The sequence below is a fragment of the Coregonus lavaretus genome (assembly GCF_964263955.1).
Source record: "Coregonus lavaretus genome assembly, chromosome: 36".
NCBI classification, from domain to species: domain Eukaryota; kingdom Metazoa; phylum Chordata; class Actinopteri; order Salmoniformes; family Salmonidae; genus Coregonus; species Coregonus lavaretus.
Genome location: NC_140023.1, coordinates 19953419 through 19965438, shown reverse-complemented (window position 1 = coordinate 19965438; position 12020 = coordinate 19953419).

Genomic DNA, 12020 nt, shown 5'->3' with positions numbered 1-12020 from the left:
CTCTTAATTGGACTTTAATAATCAAGCTAATTAAGCAAATGAAGTGTTTCACAGTGGACCTCGGCTGCTTAATCGCCCGTTCCTTACCCTTTTAAATCTGGAGGGCGGCAGAGGGGTTCTCCCAAAGCTGGTGCTGTTATTATCAGAATGACTCCCAGATGCTGTTTTTGTTGCAGGATGAAGGGTGGAGGGCCTGGTCACAATAACACACGCTGGACAAGGTGACTAATGAAGACCACTTGGTTAGGGGAGAGAGAGAGCGAGAGAGAGAGAGAGAGAGAGAGAGATTGAGAGAGAGAGAGAGAGAGAGAGAGAGACAGAGAAGCCAGACACCCTTTGATACACATATGCAGTGCATTAGGAAAGTATTCAGACCCCTTCCCTTTTTCCAAATTTTGCTACGTTACAGCCTTATTCTAAAATGGTTTACATAATTTTTTTCCCTCATCAATCTACTCACAATACACCATAATGACAAAGCAATAACAGGTTTTTAGAAATGTTTGCAAATGTATTAAAAATAAAAAACAGAAATACCTTATTTACATAAGTATTCAGACCCTTTGCTATGAGACTCGAAATTGAGCTCAGGTGCATCCTGTTTCCATTGATCATCCTTGAGATGTTTATACAACTTGATTGGAGTCCACCTGTGGTAAATTCAATTGATTGGACATTATTTGGAAAGGCACACACCGGTCTATATAAGGTCCCACAGTTGACAGTGCATGTCAGAGCAAAAACCAAGCCATGAGACAGGTGTGTCGAGGCACAGACCTGGGGAAGGGTTCCAAAAAAATTCTACAGCATTGAAGGTCCCCAAGAACACAGTGGCCTCCATCATTCTTAAATAGAAGAATTTCGGAACCACCAAGACTCTTCCTAGAGCTGGCGGCCCGGCCAAACTGAGCAATCGGGGGAGAAGGGCCTTGGACAGGGAGGTGATGGTCACTCTGACAGAGCTCCAAAGTTCCTCTGTGGAGATGGGAGAACCTTCCAGAAGGACAACCACCTCTGCAGCACTCCACCAATCAGTCCTTTATGGTAGAGAGGCCAGACGGAAGCCACTCCTCAGTAAAAGGCACACGACAGCCCGCTTGGAGTTTGCCAAAGCACCTAAAGGACTCTCAGACCATGAGAAACAAGATTCTCTGGTCTGATGAAACCAAGATTGAACTCTTTGGCCTGAATGCCAAGTGTCACATCTGGAGGAAACCTGGCATCATCCCTACGGTGAAGCATGGTGGTGGCAGCATCATGCTGTAGGGATGTTTTTCAGCAGCAGGGACTGGGAGACTAGTTAGGCTCAAGTGAAAGATGAACAGAGCAAAGTACAGAGAGATCCTTGATGAAAAACTGCTCTAGAGCGCTCAGGACCTCAGACTGGGGCGAAGGTTCACCTTCCAACAGGACAACGAACCTAAGCACACAGCCAAGACAACGCAGGAGTCGCTTCGGGACAAATCTCTGAATGTCCTTGAGTGGCCCAGCCAGAGCCCAGACTTGAACCCGAGCAAACATCTCTGGAGAGACCTGAAAATAGCTGTGCAGCGACGCTCCACATCCAACCTGACAGAGCTTGAGAGGATCTGCAGAGAAGAATGTTAGAAACTCCCCAAATACAGGTGTGCCAAGCTTGTAACGTCATACCCAAGAAGACACGAGGCTGTAATCGCTGCCAGAGGTGCTTTAACAAAGTACTGAGTAAAGTATTAAAAATTATTAAATATTAAAGCATTAGACCTATCACTAAAATCTTCAGTCATCCAAAAGTTATACTTAAATCCGAACTGGTTCTCAAGCAAATTAGTAAGATTGTCTCACCCACTGTTCAAGAAAGTTCTTTTTCCCTTTATTCAGATTACAACCTCTCACTTTCAGTTATTTGAAAAGGAAATAATCTCCCAAATGTCACTATTTCTAAAACAAGCCATAGAAAGTTGGTTGCAATTTCAATTTAATCCTCCAGAAACGACAGAACAAATAATGCAACAAATATTGTGGTTAAATTCAAATATACTAATTGACAAAAAAACTTGATTTTTTGACAGAATGTTTAAAAAAGGTATAATCTTCGTAAATGATATCATCTGTAGGACTGGTGGAGTTATGTCGCACATGCAGCTAACAAAAACATATGGAAATGTCTGCTCTACCCAAAATTACAACCAAATAATTGCAGCCTTACCGCAAAAGTGGAAGAGGAAAGTTGAAGGGGGAGAAAGTAAGGAACTTGTCTGTCGGCCTTGCATTAAAGAACATAATTGGTTAAGGAAAACTGTGATAAATAAAAAAGTATATCAGTTTCACTTAAGGACCAAAGGATTGACAGCCGTCCCATATAGATTGCAAAATAGTTGGGAAGAGATCTTTGACGTACCGATCCCATGGCATAGTGTTTATGAACTGACACGCAAAACGACACCGGATTCAAAAATTAGAATCTTTCAATTTAAATTATTATATAAAATTCTTGCTACCAAGAGAATGTTATTTATATGGGGGATACAATCTTCCCAGCTCTGCAGATTTTGCTGTGAAGAGATAGAATCATTAGATCATTTGTTTTGGTTCTGTCCATTTGTAGCTTGTTTTTGGACACAGGTCCAGGAATGGCTAAAGGATTGCAATATTTACCTGGAACTAACCTTGCAGATAGCATTACTGGGTGATCTGAAAAGTAATAGTCAATCAATCAATAATATAATAATACTTTTAGCAAAAATGTTTATTTTTAATTCACAATCTGTAGAAGCAATGAGAATAGAAAGGTTCAGAACTTTTGTAAAACATCACAGTACGGTTGAAATATATATGGCAAATAGAAATCCTATATGGATGGTGTTAAGAGATAGATGGGAGGTATTGAATAGAGTTGAAGGATGGGACTAATAACAAATAACAACAAATAATAACAAAGATAGCTAATAATGTAAGCATACTGTGTCCATAATAAGTATATAGGTTGTATGTTGGGAGCTTTTGGGAAAGAGCACAGTTAGAAAGATATGGCATTTAGAAGCAAACCGGATGGACATCATGAAAATGATCGGAGAGGTTGAGAGTAGAAGAAGTTCAGGAGCAAAAAAATAAAAAAATAATATATATATATATATATATATATATATATATATATATAGAATTATTGTAAAATTAACTCTCCCCATAAGGTGTAGATAGTAAGTATAGACCGGAAGTAGAGGCCTGGGCGTTGTTGTTCACTAATTTACTCCAAGTAGGGAAAGGATGGTGGGGTTGAAAAGTAATAAAGGGGAATATATATATAAAAAATTAAAAAAACATGGGGGATTGGAAGTGATGCAGACAATTACATTAATAGAAGATACAATCTATCTGCAATATTAAGCTGATCCATCCCCCCCCCAAAAAAAGAAAAAAAAAAGAAAATAAAAAAAGTCAAGGGGTCTGAATACTTTCCGAATGCACTGGTACATTTGCTACGTGTAGACAGACATAAACACAGCCAGCAACAACACATTTGTTGCTAAGAGATGATCAGAGATGCATTAGAGGATAAGATCATGATAAGTTTACCTGAAGAATGTTTACTTTCTCTACCCTTACCATGGCATGCAAATCATTCAACAGAGGAAAGTAGAGAGAACGAGATGGAGAGAAATCAATTTTATTTTTATTTTTTATTTTTATCAAGAGAATGAAAGAAAGAGAGAGAGAGAGAGAGAGAGAGAGAGAGAGAGAGAGAGAGAGAGAGAGAGAGAGAGAGAGAGAGAGAGAGAGAGAGAGAAAGAGCGAGAGAGAGAGAGAGAGAAAGAGCGAGAGAGAGAAATAGAGAGCAGCTATTTGATACTACATAATGGCCATTTGGTTTGACTGGAGGTAGAGCACAGAGCAGCATCAATGGACTTGATACACCATGCCTGGCTAGCTATGCTTGGTGGAATACGAGACCTTAATTGCAGTATGGAGACTGTTCCAATGTTTCTGAGGGTTATTTTACCCTGTAAAGGCCTCATCAGATGAGGCAGATGGAGGATGAATATGTAATGACTGAGCTTTCAGATATTAGCACAGGTATGAGCTGTCCGCCTCGAGCATATCATGGCCAAACACACACCTACACACACAAGCACACACACACACAAGCATGTAAGCAAGAACAAATGCACACACACACGAACGCACACACACACGCATGCACACACAACACACAGAAGCAGACGAGCACACACAAAAACAGGGAGGTACAGAAATGCTCACACAGCACTATCAGAGGATCTTGAAATAGGGGACAGGATGAGTGGAGGGTGTATGTGTGTGTGTGTGTGTGTGGGAGTGGTCCCTGTGTGTGGACCTCTCTTTTTGTCCAGTCTCTCGCTCTATCTGTGAGCCCTAGCCTATTGTAGAGAAAGCCCTCTTTGTGTGGTGGGAAAGGACAGAGCTGCCACTTCAGCACACTTGGCTCCCCATCAAGGACTGGCCAGGCTCCAGATCAGGGAGCGCATCACTGCAGGCCAGGCCCGGACAAAGAGCCTGCACACTGGGTGACTCTTCTCTCAACTCCCCTCTGTCTCTGAAACTAGGTTACACAACACACCGCCCAGTCATTAGCCAATGACATCAATCCCCTCCATTGATCCAAATGCAATTTTCCCCTAGCGCATTATTTCCTATTGCATTATGTAATTCCCCTGAAAGATGCACTCCAGGAGCTTAAGCACAACACATTTGTAACATATAGTACGAATTTGATTCGTAACATATCATATGAATTGCGAAACAAAAACATTGCAGGACGTAACATATCATACGAAATGGATGACATAGTACACAATTTGATGACCTAGTACACAAAAAACAGGGACCACTTTTGTCTCGTGAGCATCACTTTCAAAACTACTGGCTGAAATTATACAAACATTTGAGAGTGCATCTTTAAGTTCACCAGGAGAATGCGGACCATTAATTAGGTATTTGACGCTTGCTACTCTCTGGTTCTGGAGCCCTCATCTCTTTTCACTGAAAAAAAAAATGTATATTGGAGGAAGAAAGGAAAACACAGAGTCAATTTGAATGAGCCTCTTTTTGAGTTCCAATAAAATCTGAAACTTGTGGGCCGTGTGCGTTGAAGCTAGGCTAAATTACATAAGGCTAAATCAATTTGGATAACAACAACATTTTAAGGGTTACAAGCCTACCCAGATGTCCTATAGTGGCCTGTGTGTGTGTGTGTTTGTGTGTATGTGTGTGTGTGTGTGTGTGTGTGTGTGTGTGTGTGTGTGTGTGTGTGTGTGTGTGTGTGCGTGCGTGTGTGTGTTTAAAAAGGCCTAGCTGATAACATTAGACCTGTTAGCATTTTAAAGGCCCAGATGGATGGAATTAAAGAGGTTTAGATTCCGTTCCAAAACAGTCCTGCAAGGCTGGCAGGGCAGGGCCAATGTCCCCAAACTGGACCACATCTGGAGCCAGGAGTTAGGGGTTAGGGGTTAGGGGTTAGAGGTCACCTTCCTCCACAGTGGAGAGTGAGACGTCCCAGTGAGTGTGTCTTAGCCTGTGTTGACAGAGCTGTGCTATAGAGTACCGTAGGTATGGTTCAGAGGCTAGAGGTGCTTTCTAGTTCTGATGACTCAGTTGTTGGGAGCATGATGTTTGCAACACTAGACTTATGGGTTTGATTTGCCCTTGCAAAAGAGGTTCTTAACCTCCAGGCTCTTTCCTGGTTAAATAAAGGTTAAATAAATAATGTGCCACATACTGAATATATGTGTTGACTGTAAATTGCTTTGAATAACTGTTTTCTAAACGAGCAAATTATCATTTCAACTACAGGTGCCCCTTTAAGTGAGCTTGGCTTCCACCCCAGAGAGACTCTGAGGAAACAGACCTGGAGCTGGAGGCACTAATGTCTAAATGCTACTCTAATTACTGTAAGAACAATTATCCCAGAACGAACCATGTAATTAAATTGTCACTCACTGCAATTTCATTTGACTCTTGAACGAGTGCAGAGTCTCACTAAAAAAATACCCCAGGTGAAGTTTGTTTTTGCTTGCTTGGAGTATTTGCTCAGTTGTAGCTGTTTGGAAGGTTTTGAGTGCTCAAATCTCAAAAGTAACGCCTGAGGGAGAGTATAAAAATATAACAATGCGAATGGCAGGTATAGCAACTGACATTTCCACATACCAAGGTGATACACACCCCAGGGCAGATGTCAGCAGATCAACAGCCCTCACAGACATACTCAAACAGGTAACTGTAGAGCAATGGTATTCAAACTTTTTCAGCGGGGAACCCATTTTTTTTCTCCAGAATTTCTGGGGACCCCATACCACTCTAAATCTAATGACAAAACTTTAAAATCTGTAAACATCATTTTTTACATCAAAAAATAATCTCCCTTAACAAAATTAACAGAACCATAAATACATTTACTCAATGAAATTGTATTTTTCAAATTATCTTTCTCAGAAACTGGTATACTGAGTGTACAAAACATTAGGAACACCTTCCTAATATTGAGTTGCACCCACTTTTGCCCGCAGAACAGCCTCAATTTGCCGGGCATGGACTCTACAAGGTGTCGAAAGCGTTTCACAGGGATGTTGGCCCATGTTGACTCCAATGCTTCCCACAGTTGTGTCAAGTTGCCTGGGTGTCCTTTGGGTCATGGACCATTCTTGATACACACAGGAAACTGTTGAGCATGAAAAACCCAGCTGCGTTGCAGTTCTTGACACACTCAAACTGGTGCGTATGGCACCTACTACCATACCCTGTTCATAGGGAATAAATATTTTGTCTTGCCCATTCAACCTCTGAATGGCACACATACACAATCCATGTCTCAATTGTCTCAAGGCTTAAAAATCCTTCTTTAACCTGTCTCCTCCCCTTTTTCTACACTGATTGAACTGGATTTAACAAGTGAAATCAATAAGGGATCATAGCTTTCACCTGGCTTCACCTGGGTTATTTTATGTCATGTATTGTACACTCAGTGTATATTGTCCATACAATAATCTGTACTTATATTTTATTTATTTTTATTTTGTCGACCCCACTGAAATACCCCCGTGACCCCACTGTAGAGCATGCCAGGACAATCAGGTAGGAATAAAATCATGGTAGCACATAGCATACATGCAGGAAACAGCACTGTACAAATGGAGCAGTGTACATGTCAGGCAGATCACTCAAGATTGACTTCGAAATTCGACGTCTGTCCATGTCCTGAAGACATCAGGAAAAGTCTTAAAAACTGGCCACTAGGGGCAACAGTGAGCGCTATTGCCATCAAAAAGGCTTGGATTTTGCTAGGGCGTTGTGGCATTGTAATCCCATGACTCCGGATCCGAAGGTTGCATGTTAAATCCCAGTGGTAGACAATCGTTTTTTATTTATTTGTTTTAACCCTATCCCAAACTTGAACCCTTACCTTAACCATTCGTAATGAATCCCTAAACTTAATGTTTTAACCCTATCCAAACTTTAACTTCTAAATTTGACAATTTAGAAATTTGACGTTTGGAGAAACGGAACGATGCTGAGCAGGAGGAGTCAACACAGGGTGTCAAAAACACTTCGAAATTTGACGTTTGGAGCAACTTAGAAATTTGATGTTTAGAGAAACGTGGCTAAACGTCAGAATCTGAAGTGAATTGGTAAAACTGTGAGATCATGTTGGTACATGTAGCATGCAAGTTGCACATTATTGTGCTGTGTGTGTTCATATGGCACAGATCCATATTAATCAAAAAACATATATGTACATGTAAAGCCTGGGTACATACTGTATTAGGGCCTGGGCGATACCAGTATCGCGATACTCGTTAGTGTCGTAGCAAGGAAACAAAACACAAAGTGGAAATAACTTATTTAGGAAAACAGCCCTAATGTTGGAAACAAACATCATTATGTTGTCATCCAGAGTCACATGCATTTATTTTCCAAGCTACAGCACACAATATTTTACATACAGCAGGTTTTAAAGGACCAAAGAGTTCAGTCTGCCTCGTGTTTTCATTTTTGCCATGGAAATCATATTGCGACACTTGGTATCGTAACAGCCATAGGAGGCTGCTGAGGCGCAGTGTTGCCAACTAATTTTCAGGGGAAGTTGCTAGAGGCAGGTCGATTTGTTGCTAAAAGTTGCTAAATGACGTTGTGATGTCATTGCGTGATGACGTCATTACGTAATAACGTAAAACTGCGTCATTACGTAGAATACACAATAACTTTACTCAAATTGACTGGCCATCTCGGCGAGAAATATTATTTGACATTTGTTAGTTTAGATTTGTTTGTTTATTATCACATATTTTTAATTTGTAAAAGTAATATAAACACAACACATTTTATATGATCAGATATTTTTATTTTTAAACACAACACATTGAATTATTGAACAATTACACATTACACATTATTGAACAATTACATTTTATTTATTTTCTTATTTACTAGTAAACCTACACATTCTGAACAATTATAGTTTTAAGCAGTGTATTGGTAGTTAGTTAACATGCTACCTAACTGATCAACAATTATAGGTACAAGCTAATAACAAGGTATATATGCTATCTTATTGAACAAGCAACTTAACTCAAATAATGATGTGTGCGCTAGGCATCTCTCTCTAGCTCTCTCCAGGTTGTTGTGCTGCTTGGCTGGCCTGCTGCTGCCTGTGCACGAGCTGAGTGCCTGCTGCTGACGTCACTCACAATGCACTTTTGCAGCCAGGCACGTGTGTTGTGACTGAGTGTGTGACAGAGAAAATCGTTTTTGTGTACGTATATATGTGTAGTGTACGTCAGTCATGGGTACAGTGCATTCGGAAAGTATTCATACCCCTTGACTCTTTCCACATTTTGTTACGTTACAGCCTTATTCTAAAATGGATTAAATTAATTTGAAATGTAATAAAAAATTACATTAATCTACACACAATACCCCATAATGACAAAGTGAAAACAGGTTTTTAGAAATTTTAGCAAAAAAACAAAAAACAGAAATACCTTATTTACATAAGTATTCAGACTAGACCTTTGCTATGAGACTCGAAATTGAGCTGAGGTGCATCCTGTTTCCATTGATCATCCTTGAAATGTTTCTACAACTTGATTGGAGTCCACCTGTGGTAAATTCAATTGATTGGACATGATTTGGAAAGGCACACGCCTGTCTATATTATGTCCCACAGTTAACAGTGCATGTCAGAGCAAAAACCAAGCCATGAGGTCAAAGGAATTGTCTGTAGAGCTCCAAGACAGGATTGTGTCGAGGCACAGATCTGGGGAAGGGTACCAAAACATTCTGCAGCATTGAAGGTCCCCAAGAACACAGTGGCCTCCATCATTCTTAAATGTAAAAAGTTTGGAACCACCAAGACCCTTCCTAGAGCTGGCCGCCCGGCCAAACGGAGCAATCGGGGGAGAAGGGCCTTGGTCAGGGAGGTGACCAAGAACCCGATGGTCACTCTGACAGCGCTCCAGAGTTCCTCTGTGGAGATGGGAGAACCTTCCAGAAGGACAACCATCTCTGCAGCACTCCACCAATCAGGCCTTTATGGTAGAGTGGCCAGATGGAAGCCACTCCTCAGTAAAAGGCACATGACAGCCCGCTTGGCATTTGCCAAAGGCACCTAAAGGACACTCAGACCATGAGAAACAAGATCCTTTGGTCTGATGAAACCAAGATTGAACACTTTGGCCTGAATGCCAAGCGTCACATCTGGAGGAAACCTGGCACCATCTCTACGGTGAAGCAAGGTGGTGGCAGCATCATGCTGTGGGGATGTTTTTCAGTGGCAGGGACTGGAAGACTAGTCAGGATTGAGGGAAAGATGAACGAAGCAAAGTACAGAGAGATCCTTGATGAAAACCTGCTCCAGAGTGCTCAGGACCTCAGACTAGGGCAAACAGGACAACAACCATAAGCACACAGCCAAGACAACGCAGGAGTGGCTTTGGGAACAAGTTTCTGAATGGCCCTGAGTGGCCCAGCCATTTACATTTTTTTACATTTTAGTCATTTAGCAGACGCTCTCATCCAGAGCGACTTACAGTTAGTGAGTGCATACATTTTTCATACAACCAGAGCCCGGACTTGAACCCAATCAAACATCTCTGGAGAGACCTAAAAATAGCTGTGCAGCGACGCTCCCCATCCAACCTGACAGAGCTTGAGAGGATATGCAGAGAAGAATGGGAGAAACTCCTCAAATACAGGTGTGCCAAGCTTGTAGCGTCATACCCAAGAAGACTTGAGGCTGTAATCGCTGCCAAAGGTGTTTCAACAAAGCACTGAGTAAAGGGTCTGAATACTTATGTAAATTTGATATTTCCGGGGTTTTTTAATATACATTTGCAAAAATCTCAAAAAAACTGTTTTTGCTTTGTCATTATGGAGTATTGTGTGTAGATTCATGTACTTTTTAATTACATTTCAAATGAATTTAATCCACTAACTGTAAGTCGCTCTGGATAAGAGCGTCTGCTAAATGACTAAAATGTAAATGTAAATGTTATAATAAGGCTGTAATGTAACAAAATGTGGAAAAAGTCAAGGGGTCTGAGAACTTTCCGAATGCACTGTATATGAAGCCTAGTCCACAGCTGGCAGGGCATGGTACGTCCTCACTCTGATCCCCTGGAATGTGAGGAGAGAAACGTGTTGCACCCCTCCAATACCTTTCTGAGATCCTTCCTGGTAACCCACTGTGCCCCCCCCCCTCCCTTTATCCCCCCTGGCACCCTGAAAGAGAATCATTGTACCCCACTAACCACAAATGGCAAACGGTGTCATGGTGTTTCTGTCTGCATCCCTGTCTCCATAGGGCATGTTTCCGGAAAGAGTGTGTGTGTGTATACATGTGTGTGTGTGTGTGTTTTGGGTGGGTAGATTCCCATAAATCTTTGGCAGCCGGCCAAATAGGGCTCAGTTAGGAGGCACTGACACACACAAGCACGCATGCACGCACGCACACACACACACATCCCAAAACCTGTCACACACACCATGCACACACAAAAACAGACACAGAATATCCCCACACACAATTGCAATTCCACACCTATAGTCCTATCATCAGCCTTGACAGATACGCCATCTTTAAATAGGGGCATGGCCCAGCAGTAAGGGCTGGGTGTATTGTGTCAAAGATAGGGGTATGGAGGGATCACAGAGCTACATCCATGCCCCCTTTCTGTACTTCCCAAACATGCCTTCTCAACCGTCACATTCCCCTCTCAACAACCACGGCTGGCCCACGGCTGCCATCTCCCATTCCCCAAAACAGCCTTTCAAGTCCCACACTCTGAAAGGGGAAGAGACAAACACAGAGACCTGCTTTAATTTCTCCCAAACACAGTTCGGCCCACTATGCTCTGCCTGCAGACAAATATAGGCCACAGAGAACGGGACACTTCAACAGGTGTTAGCTAAAAATAGGCCAAGCAGTTACCACTCAATCGCTCAGATGCATACACACAAATGTGCACGTACACACACACACGTACACACGCATACACATACTCAAAACCTGAGCCCAGTTGGTTTCACTTATTAAACCAAATTAAGTTAGATTGTAATACCAGAAACAGTTGGAACAGAAGGTTTTGCTTAGTCGTTGGCACATAAAGCAGCACATGAGGAAAATTATAGAACAAAAAACTGGAGCAAAACCTGTAGTCAGTGGATGAGCTTAGCAGAGAGCAGTATGTCACAACTGATGTACGTTAATCAGAACAAACTACATTAAACATACGTCATCATATCTTTATACAACCACACGTTACGTGTTTAGACAAATCATCTATTTTAAAGGGGATGAGGAGGTTAAGGATTCAATTTATATTTCATTTGATCAGACCAGTTTCACCTATTGAACGTAGCGGTCTTTAATACTGTGACACAGAACCAGTATTATCAGTGAGAATGTTGGTCTATCAGCCAGTTACATCTTACTGGTACAGTAGACCACAGTAGGTTCAGGTGAGGAAGTTGTTTTGTGTAACTTTACCATACTGAAGATGGAAAGTTAA